The sequence below is a fragment of the Neofelis nebulosa genome, chromosome 2 (genome assembly GCF_028018385.1).
Source record: "Neofelis nebulosa isolate mNeoNeb1 chromosome 2, mNeoNeb1.pri, whole genome shotgun sequence".
Lineage (NCBI taxonomy): Eukaryota > Metazoa > Chordata > Mammalia > Carnivora > Felidae > Neofelis > Neofelis nebulosa.
Genome location: NC_080783.1, coordinates 131,236,001 through 131,255,332, shown reverse-complemented (window position 1 = coordinate 131,255,332; position 19,332 = coordinate 131,236,001). Strand labels below are relative to the sequence as shown.

General features: G+C 35.8%; 1 pseudogene; it reads right to left on the bottom strand.

The window, feature by feature from the left end:
- Positions 1–2,971: 2,971 nt before the first annotated feature.
- Positions 2,972–19,332, bottom strand: part of LOC131490959 (BRISC complex subunit Abraxas 2-like) — a 31,370-nt pseudogene continuing 15,009 nt past the window's right edge.

Sequence of the window (19,332 nt, the reverse complement as noted above, 5' to 3'; positions counted from 1 at the left end):
CCTGTCTTATTATCAACCATAAACTTCCAACCACACTCTTTTATTTTACTAGTTTAATTCTCAGAAGATAGTATTTCTTCAACTTTTTTTTTTTATAAGTTCATTGCATCTTACTACCTTGACATGGACTATATTTATCCTCTTAAAAATTGGTTTATATCTCCAAATATATCTTGGTCTATTTTAATGAGAAAATGTGAAAAAAAAAAGTTACCAAGGTTAAATCCAGTCTAGATTATACAGTGATGAAATGTATTTTGAAACAAATTCAAAGGGGTTAATGGTGAACTTAGTATACATATGGTAGAGGACACAGAGTTTAAAATATTATTTAAGTAACAGATACAAGAAAACACATCAGGGGCGCCTGGGTGGCTCAGTCGGTTAAGCGGCCGACTTTGGCTCAGGTCATGATCTCTCGGTCAGTAAGTTCGAGCCCCACGTCGGGTTCTGTGCTGACAGCTCAGAGCCTGGAGCCTGTTTCAGATTCTGTGTCTCCCTCTCTCTGACCCTCCCTTGTTCATGCTCTGTCTCTCCCTGTCTCAAAAATAAATAAAAAACGTAAAATAAAATAATTTAAGAAAACACATTAAAAAAAACCTGATTAACCTGGTATACTTTGACTATAAAAACATAATAAAACATAAATACAGTAAAAATAATTTCACTATGTGGGGTTTCAAAATGTCTATGACAAATGGCCTCTCCAACTTAATTCCTAGGTGATGACTAAAAGCATATATATCATCACTTGAAAAATGTTTTATTAAATTTTAGAGCTTATATTTTTGGATTATAGTTCAACATAGTTTAAGTAGATTGGCATGAATTGTATATAAAACCACCAATTTCAATATATGAAAACAAAGCACTGGGGAAATGGCAGGTTTATATGTAACCAAAAAAAAATTTCATCTGTGATAGTGTCAAATACATTTGTTATCAAGGAAATACTCAGGGTAGATGTTAAAACCAAATGATGATATGAAATGTTGCTTCCAAACCTTAAATTATGCGCTGGGGTTGATGAAACTGAGCAAGACAAGCATTCAAAAAAGTATTCAAGAACTTGATGCATAAAATGGATTTCTTACTGCTATATTTTCTATATCATTGTATTCATTTTCATGAATATGCCTGGGATTTTTCCAATTGCTATAAACAAAGGAAAACACAGCTTTCAGAAGACTCTGTTTAATCTCATGTTAGGTTTCTCTGCTACATTCGAAATAAATTTATAAAGTAAATATAATAATATAAAATGTATGCAAACTTGTTATTGTGAATCTTATGTTGGCAATTTCCATTCATTGCAACTATGAACACCATGACTCTCCTCTGAAGACCTTATCTACTATATTAGTAAGTTTAAATATACTAAGCGTTATATCATAATAAGTACCTCTGGCTCATGTTATACATTTCACCTATTGTGCCACTAAAATCCATTGATTTAAAGCCCCAATATGTAATCTGGAAACCTAAATAAGAATTAATGCCAACATGGTTCAATTTTATCACATCTGCACTTTACATAGTGGTGCAAAGGCAATTAGCCAGGCACTTTGATCAATATTTACAGGCAAACTTATTCAGTTTGGCTATTATCTTGAAAACAGATGTTGAAAATTTGCTTCTTTTCATTTTTATCTTTACTTTTCTATAATTATAAATGGAATGTTTAGTTTATTTCATCTCTTTTTTACTGTCAATTTTATGAACTCAAAGTAGAAAGCTATGAGTTTAGTTTGATATTCCCTGAATTCAGAATGAACTACAACTAGACCAAAAAATGTATTTTATTTTTCTCCAATCTGAGAAACATTGACACAATCTCTATATTTGAAAAAAAATAGATTATAAAAATAAAATATAGATCCTCACCACTTACTTTAACCTGTAGCTCATAAGGATTTCCCCCCACCCCCAGATTTAAGATGAATCTTTATTTATCAAGACTCCATTTATTAAATATCTTTCCTCCACAAATCAAATTAACACTAGGACTTGTCAGAAGGTCTAAATGAATCATATCCCTTACATATGAACTGAACTAAATCCATTGTGTCTGGAATCTGTCTGTCATAAAATTTGGATCTGGTACATAATGACTGTCTGTTATCTACAGCTGTGTGGCCTTCCTTTAGAACTTCAGAACAGAGACCATAAATGTGGCTAGTGCAAGATCACAGTCACTGTAATCCTTCAAAACAAAATTAATTAATTTATTTTATGACATACTTATTTGGATGATTACATACTGGTAATTAGCATTTGTATATATTTTTAAAGGCAACCATTTAAAGTGCCAATACATATTAGGCTAGTAGAAAGAAGTTGTCCTATCTGATAAGGCAAGAGAAGGCAAATCTGGTTTGTTCCAATCAGGTTTCTTACCAAAAAAAATTCTGGCAAAGATGATCTTGGCTCATCATAGAAAGATTTTCTGGAGGCTGCTGCTAAGCTCACTTTCTTTTGAAAAAATCAATTTCGAGACAGGATAGTGCAAAGGGTAAGTTTTTCATTTAAGACTAATTACGGAACATTCATAGACTACTTGTGCTTAGTATTTAATTTCCAATTTATTTTAAAGAATAGGAACTATGTTCATAAATTTTACTTTGCCTAAATATACCAGTATATCCACGAATATCACCAAAATTAGGACAATTTGATATTCTTAATGATTCTCTGTTGAAACCTGCACACTGGATCAGAAGGTGAGGACCCTCAAATGCCAGGCTCTTATAGTTCTGTGCATAGGGATTCTCCTCATCAGAGTCCAGGGGTCTGAGAAAGCATCCTTCCCCCAGATTAAGTCCTCAAAAAATTTTTTCACCACAACTAATTAAGAAAACAGTGCTAAGTGGACACTTCCTTTTCTTTAGTTAAATATGGTAAGATTGAGTATTCCTGGACCCCATGGGGATGTATCATGGGTTGTCATTCCCTCAAATGTGGGTATTCCTTATTAAAGATATCTATGAGTGTCAATCAAATTTTCATAATCACTGTTATCTGATGTCTCAACTCTGTCTCCTGCTACTGTCGGGGGAGGAAGAAGGTCTTCTTTACTTCCAGGATACTTCAGTTAAGAGTAGAAGCAGAGTTCGAAGAGCCTATGATCTGAGGTCCAGGCATAAAGATACTACTTTCTATGCTAGAATGGCTCAAAGTACTTTCTTGACTGTTCTATGGGTACAATCAAAAGGAAGAGACAGGGGGATCAGAGGCATCTGTGTCTCCCAGTGTGCTTCTACCTTGAGCTACACACCCAGGTATGATATCTGACAACCAAATTTTCAGATGGCATCTGAACGCTGGTTCCAAATTTTCAGATGGCATCTGTCTGCTTACCACCATCACCTGCTACAATATTCTTCTGTTCCTTATATTTTCCCTTTAAGTAATTTATCTTCTTAATATGTTCCCTTCTGCCTGACAAGATTGAACAACTAGCTCACTCTTCCACACCTGCACACACTGGCTTGTGTGAAGTGTGTTAGAAACCTGTAAATCATCCTGATGTCTTTCATTATTCCATCCTTGTAAAAAAAATCAGTACCATGTTCTTTAATAATTTTGACATAACTCTGGGAAGTATGACTTCAGGTACTTGGCAATCTTGCTGACTATTATTGCCTAGACTGGGAATAACGAGATTTCCTTTTAGTTCCTTCCTTTCTCTAAAGAAAATGCATTTGTTCTAAAGCATGACTGGGGTTGTTGGATAGAGATGAAGCCGAGGAGAAAGAGGATGAGATCCAGCACACGGGGGATGTGGGTGAGCTGCTTATGAATAACCTCCTCTCTGCATGTTTCTACTATATGTTTCACTGGAATCTGTACCATCAAAAACTTTCTTTCTCCAACCTTTAAGGATCCCATCCAAACTGTTCGTTAACTTTGCTTGGGCAGTCATAAAAACTCAACAGTTTTGAACAAGACTGATGAGGATGGATCTCAACTGTTTGCAAAAATTCAGTGCTGCTGCTTTGTAAGTCCCAGTGCTTCAGGTTTCATGTTGTCTTACCTCTTCCAGCAAAAAGTCTTCCTTGAATCCCCTAAAAATAGCAGTCCCCAAATATAGTGATGCTTAGGCTGGCACCTCCATAGAGAGGGTCAATTTGGTCCTGGCAGGAAAGGGCAAAGGGAGGCAGCTGAGGCTCAGGTTCGCCGTTGTTTGTGCTTGGGACTCCTGGCTCCAGATGAAGGCAGACCCAGGTCCACACTGATCTACGTACCACAGTGTAGGGCCAGAGTGGTCCCCATGAGTGTTTAAATAGAGCTTTCCTTAAAAATGTGTTTAGGGACACCTGGGTGGCTCAGTGGGTTAGGTGTCGGACTCTTGATGTCAGCTAAGGTCATGATCACATGGTTTGTGGAATCAAGCCCCACATCAGGCTCCATGTTGACAGCATGGAACCTGTTTGGGATTCTCTCTCTCCTTCTCTCTCTGCCTCTCACGCCCCTGAAGTGCTCTCTCTCTCTTTCTTTCTCAAAATAAATAAATAAATTTTAAAAATGTATTTATATATATTTTGTATATTTATCAATTCAAGTTTCATCTTTCTATAGAGGTTTTAAACAACTTAACCATATTCTAATTGTTATTTAAATGTCACCTTCTGTAATTCTATTTTATGCTCTTATTTTACTATTCATTTCTTAATAGCATAATTGATCATTTTATAATGTATTAGAAGATTTAAAATACAAGAACAGTCTTTTTTCATATATGTCTTTGAAAAAAGAAAGTTGAACACCTTTATAGCTTCTCTCTTACCTTCTACACTTCCCATATATCTTTATCTGGAAGGTAGAGTCTATTAATTTTCACTTTTTATTTTTTATATCTTATTTAGTTCTAACAGTTATACCAGTTAAGATTTTTTGGCCCTAGCACTCCCTTAATTTTGGTGTTCTGTATTTTCATTTATTTTTATTGGTCTTTTTCCTATTTTTATAATGTTATTTAATTAAATCCAAGTGTTTCTTTTAAAAAACATCACATTAAGTGGCTAGTCCATAATTGGAACAAACTTTTACCTATGCTTAGAAATATCAGTATTATTTAACTCTTGAATGTTCGTCATTGATCCCATGAGTCTCCTTGAGATATCTTGGGACATATAGAGATAATACCTACAGAATATGTATTTATACAAGACTCAAGAATGATCAATTTGGATAAAATAGGAGCATGTACTCAGGGAACTAGGTGCTAGGAAAATTGAAAAAGGAAAAAGACATCATTGCTGAGTTTAAAGTATAGAATTCCATACCTTAAGATACTGTATCACACCTGCCAGTGCTGTATTCAGGAACGGGTATTTGCATAAGTTGTTTAATCAGTATTTGTTTGATAGGTTGTTTTATTATATATTGGCATTGAAAATTAAAGTTAAAAATTGTTAATGTATTTTCATAGTAGTTTGCATTTATACATTTTACTTAGCACATGGGCCTTTTTAAATGTCTCTCAAGTCCCAATCTTGGGAATTTATTTACTTCTGTTCTAAATTTTTTTTCTTTTAGATGTGGTATATATATATATATATATATATATATATATATATATATATAATAGAAAATTACTCAGCATAAAAAGAATGAATGGCAAATTGTCATTTGCAATGTGGATGGATCTAGAGGGTATTATGCTAAGTGAACCAAGTCAGTCAGAGAAAGACAAATACGATCACTCATATGTGGAATTTAAGAAACAAAACAGATGAGGGGCTCCTGGGTGGCTCAGTCAGTTGAGCGTCTGACTTCGGCTCAGGTCATGATCTCATGTCTCCTGAGTTCGAGCCCTGTGTCAGGCTCTGTGCGGAGAGCTCTGGAGCCTGCTTCTGATTCTGTGTCTCCCTCTCTCTCTGCCCCTAACCCACTCACATTCCGTCTCTGTCTCTCTCAAAAATAAATAATAAAAAACATTTAAAAAAATTAAAAAAAAAAAGAAACAAAACAGGAGAATGTAAGGGAAAGGGGAAAAATAAGAGAAGGAGGCAAGCCATAAAAGACTCTTAACTATAGAGAACACACTGAGGGGAGGTGGGTGGGGGATGGGCCAAATAGGTGATGGGCACTAAGGAGGCACTTGTTGGGATGAGCATTGGTGTTATATGTAAGTGCTGAATCACTAACTTCTACCCCCTGAAGCCAATACTACATTACATGTTAACTAACTAGAATTTAAATAAAAACTTGAAACAGAAGAAAAAAAGGATCACCATAAGGAAAATGTATTTTTTTTTAATTTTATTATGTCATTGCTAATTTATTCACCTCTCTTTGTTCTTTGTTCCTATCTGCTGGTTCCTATTATTCACATAGTATATTCTCATTCTCCATCTTCTCTTGCGATTATGTACACTGTTAAAATTCTTCCAGTCTGACTTCTATTTCATTGTGTTATTTTCCTCAGAGACAGTTCTACCATAGTATGTTGAATGTTTCCAATGCTGATTTCATATTTTATATCTTAGAAATCATTCTAGTCTTTTCTGGGTTCATTGTTAAGACCTGGGTTAAGTTTACTAAGCGTTGGTATGAGTTGTTTTTATACAAGTTTCTAGGAATTCACATGAAAGTTTCTCTTTAGGAGTTCATATTACCTTTAGTATTTTTTGTGATTTCTCCTTTTTCTTTGATGCTTCAAAATATTTTGTTTGTTTCTTTGTTTTAAACTGAGAACAGGTTTTCTTTAAATGAATACTCTCTACTAATTAGCTTGCTTGCTTCTGGGGAACAGAACTTGAAACAGACTTAAAAACCCCAATGTTTGGAATGGGGAAGAAGACCAACTTAAGAAGTTTCTTTAGTTGCTTTCAAAACTCAAATATTTGCACAACACATTCTTGTATTTTTTAAAAAATTAAAATGCATGGTTTTATGCATTTAATTTTAAAAATTAAAAACATGATTTCATGTTGGTGATTCTATATCCCAAGAAGATGATTAATAATGAATAGAAATGTACATATGTGTGCACTTACTGGAAGCTATATGTTAAAATGTTCATAACAGCACATTCTTTCTCATAGCCCAGATGAATAAACAAAAAAGCAAACAAAAACAAATGTTCAGCAATAGTAGAAGGAATAAATAAATTGTGGCATATCCATAAAATGGGATATTAAATAACAGTACTACAGAACGTACTGCTAATAATACACATACTTACATACATAATATTAAGCAAAAGAATCCAGATACACAAAACTAAAACTCCTCTATGGTGACGAGAGAGATGGGATGGTTTCATTTTGATGAGGAGAGCTATGACTGGGTGGGAACACAGAGGCCACTGTTTAGGAACTGGTAATGTCCTACTCAGGGCTCTGGAAAAGGGTTTCATGAATATGTTCACTTTGTGAAAAGTTATAGAGAACTATAATGTGATTTGTGCACTTTTTTGTATGCATGTTATACTCAACAGTCTATTTTAAAAATGAGGGGGTGCCTGGGAGCCATCTGTATCTGCCACTAATTATCAGTAACTAATTATCTGCATCATCTGTATTGAATACATTAACCAATGATAACATATATCACATGCTGTTAAACATGAGTAAGTGTTGCGCCTTAAACAAGGACAGGCTGAGATAATTCCAAGGAGGAGTCAGAAATGGCTTCGTATTTGAGGGCTGAACAATTGGGCCTTGGGGAGTTAGGTGATTCATAAATATTTGCAAAATGTGAACATTATTAGGCTGAATCTTATTTCTGACAATCAATTGAGTTACCACACTGGGAAAAGAAAGCACAGTATAAGCTTTTCTTACCAATTATGCTAATTATCTTTTGGGGAAATTCTGGACATAAGCATAGGTTTTGGGGATTTTGATTCTTATGAAATAAAAATACATGGGGCTAATTTTGTTTATGTAGTCACTAGCATGTTGCAAATAGGGAAAATGACAAACATCACAAAAGTGACATATACTTGCAAATTGCATGTTGCACAGATTTCTAATTCAATGAACTATTAACTGATTTATATTTGCATTTATGCTTTTTGATTAAAAAAGCATAGTGATATTTTAGAAATGCAGATGTAAGAAAATATGAGAAGAAGAAAAAGTATATGTACCCAAGTCTAAGGTGACCTTCCTACCGTGGACTAAATCTATCTGCTTATCCGGGGTCTAATTTCACTTTCAGCAGCATTACTCAAAGAATAAACAGAAAAATCCAGCAAGTCCACTAAATGTGGACTTCATCAATCAGCTGGCAAACACAACCATGTCTAAAACAAGTCAATGATTATTTCTATTGGGTCAGAAAGCAGAAAATCAAATATAGAGCGGTTCTGGATTTCAAGGGTAGTGAGTTATCTGAGGCCAACATCACTTTCCACAAGTATGCTTTCTCCCTGCAAAAGATATTATCAGTTACCATGGGGTAGACAACTCTGTCCTCTTCAAAGGAATTTGGAAAATGATGTCACTTACAACAGATAAACTGTGAAATGTAAATGAGGGAGGGAGCAGATGTAGTAGCAAAAAAAAGAAAAGTACCCTTAAAAAAAGAACTTTAAAATTAATTCTTACCTCATGTAGCCATGACAAATAAGAAGCCACAGAAGAGAGATAAAGGAGGAGACCAGTGGGATGAGACAGTATATAGGGAGACAGTCACATCAGCAGAAAGCCATGCCCCCTGTGCAATTCCCTCTCCCTCATCATACTTCCCAGCTTTGGCACCTTATGTAAATGTACACCTGCCTCACATAGTTCCACAGATTACCTCCACTCTCCACAGAGGCTTGGAGAATTCCCCAGAGGAGCAATGGTGATGTTAGGGGGAGGGGGGGATATCCTCTGTTCACTTGCTCACAGTGGGCAACCTAGTTAAATAAATTTCTTATTGCAATCTCCAGTTGCAAGTAAACAAAAGCAAATGAGTATATGAAAAAATGGAATGGATAAATGTGGGAAAGAAAGGTCACTACATGCATATTTAGTGAAAAATGTTTCATCTTATTATATTTGCATATCACCACAAAATTAATTTCTAGATTTTCAAGTCAAAACTGTACCGGATCACTGGCATTCCATACACCAGAGCAAACCTCTATTTGGTAGCATCAGTCACCCAACTAGGTCATGCAGAACAGCCTGAAGGCCACAGGACTTCACTTTGTAGTTCATAGTATAATTCTTACGGCAGCCTTCTCACCCATACAAAGCAGAGACTTTACGGCAGAAACCCTCCAGGGAAGGAAATACAGTAGTATGTTTTTGTTTTGTTTTGTTGTGTTGTATTGTGTTGGACTGGTTCATTTCCAGGTTTCTGTACTCAGCTGGACAAAAAAAAAAAAAAAAAAAACGAAAAAGAAACCCCCACATGCAGAGATAAGAGAGAGTGGGAAAGAATGCCCAGAATGATTTTGTTTTGGGTTTTGGGTGAAAGGAATCTATTTTATATCCACCCCCAATAGCTAAACAAGTGAAGGGAGTTAGTGCTCAGTGTATATGGTATGTGAGGCAATGCATCTAACCTTGCTTAATATGCACTTGCTGTGTGACTTTAGGCAAGTCATTTCCTCCCAACCTTAACTTTAGTGTACCCTTTGTATAGTGTGGTTGGTAATAATACCCCTTCCTGGGATTGTTTCAAGAATGTAATTAGATGATGCCTATGAAAGCACTTTGTGAACTCTAAAGTGCTCTGCAAATATAAGGGATAAAAGATTGGAAAGCTGCCTCTCCATGGCTCCTTCTCAAATATTCTCAGATATTAACATTTTAGTGGTGAAAAAGGAGTGCTAATATTTCTCATTGGCACTTTCCTACTGCAGAAGGAAGTAATCTAAGTAGAAAGAATATATTTTTCCTTGAGACTCAATAAAGCTATTTTCATTTTAATTGGAAAATTGTGGCACATAAACATTTTTATTTTCCCTGAATTGACCCTTTTGGGAAAAAAAATTAAAAGTTGTTCACCATTTGTCTAATGGAAAATTCTGAAAGACTGTCCTGGTCTTGCCATAACCTCTGTCTGACCTTGCAGAAGTTACTGTCCTTCCCATCAATCAGTTCCATACAACAAATATTTATACAGCCTCAAATATATGCCAAGTTCACTGCTAAGCTCAACCTGAGGAACAAAAAAGAGAGCAAAAGACAGTCCTTCACGCGCAAAAAGTTTACAATGTGACAGTTTTTGTTTTTTTCTTTTTTTAATCTCCAAATGGAAGTGGTAATCACTGTGCTACCCACCTATCAGGTTTGTTATGAGGATGAAAAGCTGACACGGGAGAGTGCTTGGCAAACTTGAAAGTGGTACATAAACGCAAAGTGGTATTATTACCAGACATAAAACCATCAGCAGCATATAGATGGTGAAAGAATACTTAACAGAGAACGATGGAAAAAGGATTAATAGAGAGCCTCTTCTCCATGTATACACAGAGATATGCATATATTATTTCATCCATACAATGGACTGGTTAGGTGGATATTAATTGCTGCTTTTGACCAATGGGGAGATTGAGACTTATATCAGCTGAAATGACTTTGCTAACAAATCAGAGCCACTGCGAAGACTTTACAGAAGCTATTGATGTAAATTGTGCATTGGTTCGAAATCCACACATTTTTACCAGGGAAAGGAGTTGCCAAAACCTAACAAGAGGCAATAATCAGCTGGAGAAATGGCTAAAAACATATTTTGTTCAACTTGTTTTAAAAAAGGCATTTGAAGGAAAGGAACAAATTGAACTAACTTAATTAATATTGCAACATAAAGGATTCAAGAAACATATCATTATCTTTTCTGAAACCCCTGAACATAACTCGTGTCTAGAATAATTTTTATTTAAAAGCAAAACTAGTGCTGTTTCCTGAATCCTTGAGTACTTGGAATGGATTGCAAAACTGTACATTTCAGTACTCACATGGTTAAAAGAATCATTTAGAGAAGCCTTCATAAAATCAAAATTTCTGTAGTCCTTTCTGTATGGATTAGCATACCAAGCAAAATACAAAAGGTAGCTTAAAGCCCAGATATATTAAAATCAAGAGCTTAACTTCTAATATCCTCTCTCCAATCAGGTATGGATTTACAAAACATTTTACTATGGTTGTTATTTTTCCTAGCTAAGACTCACAACTAAATCCACCAGTGTGAAAGATTGTTGAGTTATATTGGTATGATTTTCAAAATTTATTTCCAACATACAGCAGAATGAGATAAACTCTAGGGGTATGTAAAAGCTGGAAACCGCTTAGACGCAGCTAACAGGAACACATATAAATCAAGCAGCCTGAAATTATAAATATGTAATGACGATTTAGAAAAAAAAAAGTTAAATGATTGGATCTCTTGCTGACCTAAATGGCTATGAATTAACACTTCTTTCTCATGCCAGGAAGACAACTACTAATATTTATCTAGCATCTTCTAAGTGCTAGACCCTGTGGTACATGCTTTTTATATGTATCTTATTTACCCCCCACAAAAACTTTATGAAGCAAATAATGTTGTCTTCATGTTTTAGCCAGATGACTGAAGTTCCAGATGATAGAATTGAGATTTGGAATTAAAATAATGGTCCAAAAACACACAACTAATAAATAGAGCCAAGATTCATTTCTGAGTCTATCTATTCACACTTCAATGTCCTACGTCCCTCTTGCATGTTAAGTACCTTAGAAGATCCCATCTCTTCTCTGTGTGCCATTTACAAAAATAAAAATCTCAAAAGGCAATGAAGATAATTCCCAATATAGGTTCATTCACTCATTTCACAAATAATTATTAAGTACCTGCTCTCTGCCAAGACCAGTAATGGGCAACACATTAGTGAAGGAAACATACATGGACTTTGTTCTCACGGGGTTGATTTTTGTCTGAATTATTCCTCATTTTGAACTAGAGGCATCTCGAAATAACCCAGAATTGAAAAGAAACTAGACTCTACATAGTAAACCAGATGTACGTGGTCTGTCACCCACTGTCTGGTGACTCAGGCTAAATAGTAAGCACATGGAGCCCAGTTTTGTCATCTATGAAAAAGAGATGATAAAAATTATACTATTTACTTCCAAGTGGTGTTATGAGGAATAAACAACATAACGCACATGAAATTTCCATGAGCATTTAAAAACAGACGGTACATACATATACGTATGTATGTATGTATGTATGTATGTACAAGCATTAGCATTCTGCTTACTAAGGAAAAGATGCTACGTCTTTATCTTATAAGAAAAGCAATTATGTGACATGCTGGCAAGTTTTTACCAGACTGCAAAGATTTGAAATCTTGCTCATGTGGACATGCAGAGGGTCAAAGCAGGGGTAGACTGCAGGAAAATATGGGACTGGAGAAATGAACAAGAGAGAGAGAGACAGTAGGCACAAAGACTTCTGAAGATATATTAAGGAATGTGGAATTTCTCTTCATGATAAAGCAATTGATATTAAGAGGCTCTGATTTTAATTTTGGCTTGGGGGTAGGCAAGGAATATTACAATCAGACTTGCCTTTCAAAGACACCTCACTGATTTCTAGGTGGGAAGTGAGCTGGCAAAGTTAAACCAAGAAGGTGAATAAGAGGATGTTGAAACCTCTAAGCTAGAGCTTTTGCTGAGTTACCATGACTATGACTGAAAATAAATGAGTACTATAAACTATAAGCAGACTAAATAGCTTGCCAAAGAAATGAAACACTAATTGAGAAGCCAGATGAGTACTGAGCAAAGTGAGGAGGGGCCCAGAGGTGATTAAAGTTGTATCCTCTGGCCCAGGCTTATAGGACTTCCAGATTTGACTAGAATAATCTCTCCCCTACCCAAGGTCTCCCAATTATCCTTTTTGTTCAGACTGGGGGGAAAGGCTGAAATACAAGCACCATCTGTGAGATGGTCAAGGCCAAGAGGGTGCAGCATTTACTTAGTAGGGGCAGGGGTCTTCTCTGACTGAGAATTCATTAGCGAATTCCAGCCCTGTCTTTGTCATCATATCCTCAGCACTCAGAGCATCTCCTCTCTGTACACAGTGCTGCTGCAGAGCAAGGTACTTGTGTCTCCCACAGGAAGATAGATTGATTCTTTTTTGCAGTATCATAATATTAAACAGCTGGGCATTGCTTCTCACTGTCTCACTTCTCATACACTTCTGCTTTGTCAGCCTTAAGTCCCATGGCTAAACACTGTGAAAACCAGAGGAAATGTGTTATGAAAGCAACTACATTGATGAACAAAACGTATAAACCCTCTGGATATATGTGAAAAATCCAACAATTTTGGATTTTTGCCCTTTTCCAAAACTCTAAAAAAAATGTTCTGCTGATACAAAGCCTCATATTTGAATGATCTATCTTGCAACTTCATAGTTATGATGACCATCATTCTCATTGAATTCATGATTATATCAGTTACGCAACTGGAACATGGAAGTTAAATAAACTATTCAAAATTCACAGATTGATTAAAAAACTGCTAGTACTTAAAGGCAGATCACTTGACTCCAGGATAAATTGCCAACTCCTAGACCTGGTGTAAAGGCTCTGCTTAGCCAAACTGGCCCCTTGATCAAACCATACAGTAGGCTCAAAGGCAATCTTTGCTCAAAGTCAAAACCCCATACATGAATCTTCCCACTATTACCTTTGTATTACCTGTGGACTTTTTATTGATATTGGGTTGATAACAATAATATAGTACTGACAGAAACAATGATAACTGAGCATCTGTGGCATAATGGTTAATATTAAAAGAGTAAAAAAAATTAATAGAGCAGCAGTAGCAAGGTGATTAAGCATGCAGGTTCTGAATGACACTGACTAGGTCAGTGCACTGGCTCCAGCTTTCTTTGACTATCTGCATGAGCTTAGGCAAGTTACTTACCCTCTCTGCTCCTCTCCTTTTTGTTTTTTAAAAATAACTCTATCCTTCATGTGTAAGAAAAAAATAGGTACAGGAGATCATAACAAAACCATCTAATATAAGAGATTTAATATAAGCATTAAAAGAAGTAATACATATTTAAGACTCTGACATACAGTAAACATTCAATGTCTTGCCTACAATCATTATTTAGAAAATAAATGTGTGTACCTATATTATTGTATTGTTAATATATTATTAGTATTATTATTGACATTGTTGCTATTACTATCATTATTGGAGTTATTTTCTGGTTCCCAACAGCCCCATGAGATAGGTAGTCAATAAATCTCCTTAATTACTCAGCTCTTATGGGACTAAGTCAGAATTTGAACCAGATATGCCCAATACCAAAGTCCAGAAAGCCTTGTGTATTAGTTTCCTATTACTCCTGTAACAAATTACCACAAATTCAGCATCTTAAACAGCACAAATTTATTATTATACAGTATTGTATGCCAGAAGTCTAGCATGATGTCGCTGAACTAAAGTCAACGTTTATCAAGTCTGTGTGCCTTTCTGTCTGTGTGGGAGAATCCATTTCTTTGCTCATTCAGTTCCTTTGCAGAGTTCAGTTCTTTGTGGTTGTCAGACTGAGGTCCCCATTTCCTTACTGGCTGTCAGCTGAGGACAATTTCCATTTCTAAAGACCAACCATTCTTTGCCTCAAGGCTTCCTTCCTTCACCACCAACTGGAACAACAGAGAGTCAAGTCTATCTCACGCCTTGAATGTCTCCTGCCTATTCTAACATTACATTTCTCTGACTGACTCTTTTGCCTTCCTCTTCCATTTTGAAGGGCCCATCTGATTATGTTGGGTCCACACAAATAATCCAAAATAGTCTCCCTATCTTAAGGGTAATGACCTTAATTCCATCTTCCAAGTTATTTTTGCCATGTAGTGTAACATATTTACATGTTCTAGAGCTGAGGGCATGGGCATCTTTTGTGGGCCATCACTATGGTACCTCTTATTTGTGCTGGGAACAAGCTGGAGTCAGAGAAGTAAAGCTGCTAGTGACAGAACATTATAAGCAGGAGTTTAAAATTAATCAAACTTTCTAAAAGGCAACTGTAATTGCATACTAAACCTGTGGCCAATGGTGAAAGCAAGAGTGTGGGTTCAATAGGTCACTTTTGTGAGAAACAAAGCAAATTACAAATTTATTAAAGTAGTAAATAGGGGAAAGTGAAAAAAGTTAAAAGAAACTATGGGCAAATATTAATTTGACAGTGCTAAATAAGTTCTTTAAAAAAAATGCTTTAATATTTATTTATTTTTTGAGAGAGAGAGAGAGACAGTATTTGAGCAGGGGAGGGGCAGAGAGAGGGGGAAACAAAGAATCTGAAGCAGGCTCTAGGCTCTGAGCTGTCAGCACAGAGTCCGACACAGGGCTCAAACTCAGGAGCTGTGAGATCATGACCTGAGCTGAAGACAAACACTTAACTGACTGAGCCACCCAGGCACCCCAATAAGTTCTTAGTTTAAAAGAAAATGAAGGAAATATTTTTAAAAGAGGATTAATAAAGTTAAGTAAATAAAATGTGTATACAAGGAGAATATGTGACAAAGGATAATTCCTACAAATTTATTAATACCTCCTACAAATTAGTAAGAATATGAAAACTCAAAGACATGTGGATGAAAGAAACTAGTAAACAGGTAATTCGTAACTGAGGAAACATAAGTGGTTAATAAATATATGCAATGACTTAATTTCATATATATATTCACATACCAAATTTGGACAAAGATTAAAATTTGCCCAAGTAAGAGCATTTTCCTGTTGATATAACTTCTAAACAATTATATGAAAGAAATGAGTACAAATATGATGTACAAGAATATTCATCAAAGTATTATTTACCTATAATAGAAAAAAAATGAAGAAAAGGGCATATGTGACTAAGACTATTTTATGTGTTTGCAGCAAATAATTTATATGATCACTATTTAATGTTTTTGGCCAAACATGTGAACACATTTGGTATTGGAAATAAATGGAAAATCTATTCAAATATTTTGAAAAAAAAATTCAAGCTATTGAGAAAAGACATTGAAACCATAGTGAACCCAGCAGACAGCTACTTTAAAATCTTTTGTAAGAATTCAAGTTATAAATATAGAACTATTGGGGAAGGAATAAACTGGGAAAAAGGCTAAAACACAAATGTGATGCCAATCCCAGACTTCAAGCTTATTACAAAGCTGTAATCATCAAGACAGTGTCGTACTGGCACAAAAACAGACACTCGGGGGCGCCTGGGTGGCTCAGTCGGTTAAGCGTCTGACTTCAGCTCAGGTCACGATCTCGCGGTCCATGAGTTTGAGCCCCGCGTGGGGCTCTGGGCTGATGGCTCAGAGGCTGGAGCCTGCTTCTGATTCTGTGTCTCCCTCTCTCTCTGCCCCTCCCCCGTTCATGCTCTGTCTCAAAAATAAATAAACGTTAAAAAAAAAACAAAACAGACACTCAGATCTATGGAACAGAATAGAGAACCCAGAAATGGACCCACAAACGTATGGCCAACTAATCTTTGACAAAGCAGGAAAAAATATTCAATGGAATAAAGACAGTCTCTTCAGCAAATGGTGCTGGGAAACCTGGACAGTGGTATGCAGAAGAATGAACCTGGACTGCTTTCTTACACCATACATAAAAATAAACTCAAAATGGATGAAAGACCTAAATGTGAGACAGGAAGCCATCAAAATCCTCAAGGAGAAAGCAGGCAAAAACCTCTTTGATCTTGGGGCCAGCAACTTCTTACTCAACACATCTCCAGAGGCAAGGGAACCAAAAACAAAAATGAACTATTGGGACCTCATCAAATTAAAAACCTTCTGCACAGTGAAGGAAACAATCAGCAAAACTAAAAGGCAACTGACAGAATGGGAGAAGACATTTGCAAACGACATATCAGATAAATGGTTAGTATCCAAAATCTATAAAGAAATTATCAAACTCAGCACCCAAAAAACAAACAATCCATTGAAGAATTGGCAAAAGACATGAATAGGCACTTCTCTAAAAAAAACATCCAGATGGCCAACCAACACATGAAAAACTACTCAACATCACTCATCATCAGGGAAATACAAATCAAAACCACAATGAGATACCACCTCACACCTGTCAGAATGGCTAACATGAACAACTCAGGCAACAACAGATGCTGGCAAGGATGCAGAGAAAGAGGATCTCTTTTGCATTGCTGGTGGGAATGCAAACTGGTGCAGTCACTCTGGAAAACAGTATGAAGCTTCCTCAAAAATTTAAAAATAGAACTACCCTATGACCCAGAAAGTGCACTACTAGCTATTTATCCAAGGGATACAAGTATGCTGTTTCAAAGGGCACATTCACCCCAATGTTCATAGCAGCACTATCAACAATAGCCAAAGTATGGAAAGATCCAAATGTCCATCGATGGATGAAATGGATAAAGAAGATATGGTATACACACACACACACACACACACACACACACACACACAAAAGAGTATTACTCGGCAGTCAAAAAGAATGAAATCTTGCCACTTGCAACTATGTGGATAGAACTAGAGGGTATTATGCTAAGCGAAATTAGGAAAGACATATATCATATGACCACTCATATGAGGACTTTAAGGTACAAAACAGATGAACATAAGGGAAGGGAAGCAAAAATAATATATAAACAGGGAGGGGGACAAAACATAAGAGATGCTTAAATATGGAGAACAAACAGAAGGTTACTGGACGGGTTGTGGGGGGGGAATGGGCTAAATGGGTAAGGATCATTAAGGCATCTACTCTTGAAATCATTGTTGCACTAGCTGCTAACTAACTTGAATTTAAATTAAAAATAAATAAATAAATAAATAAATAAAAGCTAAACAGTTGCAAAAAAAATCCAAATGTGATGCAAGCATATAAATGCATCTGGTTTCACGGAAATTAGGGCAAACACGAAGTTTAGAAGGATACTATCATGAATTGAGTTAGATTTAGTCTTTCATTTTCATTTAATGATTCAGAATTAACCATGATTTTTCATTTAATGGATAAGATTTATGGTTCTACACAAGATTGAAAATATTAGTAATTAATAGAAAAGGCTTGGTAAAGACATATGATCACTCACTCAAAGACAATTCGATATTGGAAATGAAGCGTGATTACTTTACATCCGGCAGAAATTTATAACACTAAATTGATAGTAACACTTAACTATAGGAAGAGAATGTAAATTTCACTCAGAGTTCACACTATGAGTAATGAATAATCAACCGAAGAATAATTGCAGTCATAAAATATCATTATTCACACACTTTACCTCTCAGGGCATCTTTGCACAATATTGAATATAGAAAGACTTGATTAGAAATGGAGAAATGATCACTTCTCACTGGCATCTGAAAAGATATAATAGTGAACACTGTCCAAAAACTTATTGCCAGTAATCTTATTTTTGTAATTACTCACATGTCACAACATCATAAGCTGCAGGTGTATCCCCATATCCCATGCCAAACTTCACGTTTCTCAAGTCATAAGGTAAGAATTCTAATGTCCTATGGAAATAATTCACCACTGAGAAGAATTGATTAGAATATCTTTGAAATTCATTAGTGTTGTATTTCTCCTTGAAGTAGTGTTCAAGAGATATCAAGATCTCTCTACCTATATCTGCCCTCATTAAGGTACTGTCTGACGATGCTTAGGAATGTCTGGTGAAAGGAAAAGACAGGTTATCCCCCAAGTTCAAGAATGTGACCATTTGATTATTTGGGATTTTCTGAAGACATGTACTAAGACCATTTCTTAATCAATATTTAATTATAAGCTAGAGAGTTCATGTGGGTCACCTAACAGGGAAATCTTTGTTAAGAAGCTCAAGGGGTTCTCCGATTAAAGTCCTACAGTAAAATTGAGACTAGGTCTAGCATCGTCATGAATCTACTAAATACCAGCAAAGAAGTGACAATCCCACACAGATGAAAATACATTGTTTAAACTACATTTAAGCTACAGGGATGAGAAGAAGGAAGAGATGACTGTTTAAATGTCTAAGAATGTTAATAGATTCCTATTCACTCTTTCACTTCACCAGTTAAAACATTAGCACTCTTCCCTGTCTGTTTGTTGTAGTGGAGCCATTCATACTCAGCCTGCAAAGACTTCAGGGCTGAGAGATCTGTCATGTTTTTTGCATATTCCAAAGGGTTACGTACTGCTAGGAGACAGCACTAATAATAAAGCATGGTCTCATGAATTCACACTAATAACTAGAAAACCAATACAAATTGCAGAATTGAAGAGATTAACGAGAATGCAAAGACATACAATAAGCAAATCAGCCCTACTTCATCAAGCAAATGTTCTTTGCTGTACAATAACAAAGATAATTGAAGACTGCACTGGAAGGGAGCCTAACCATTTAATAAGT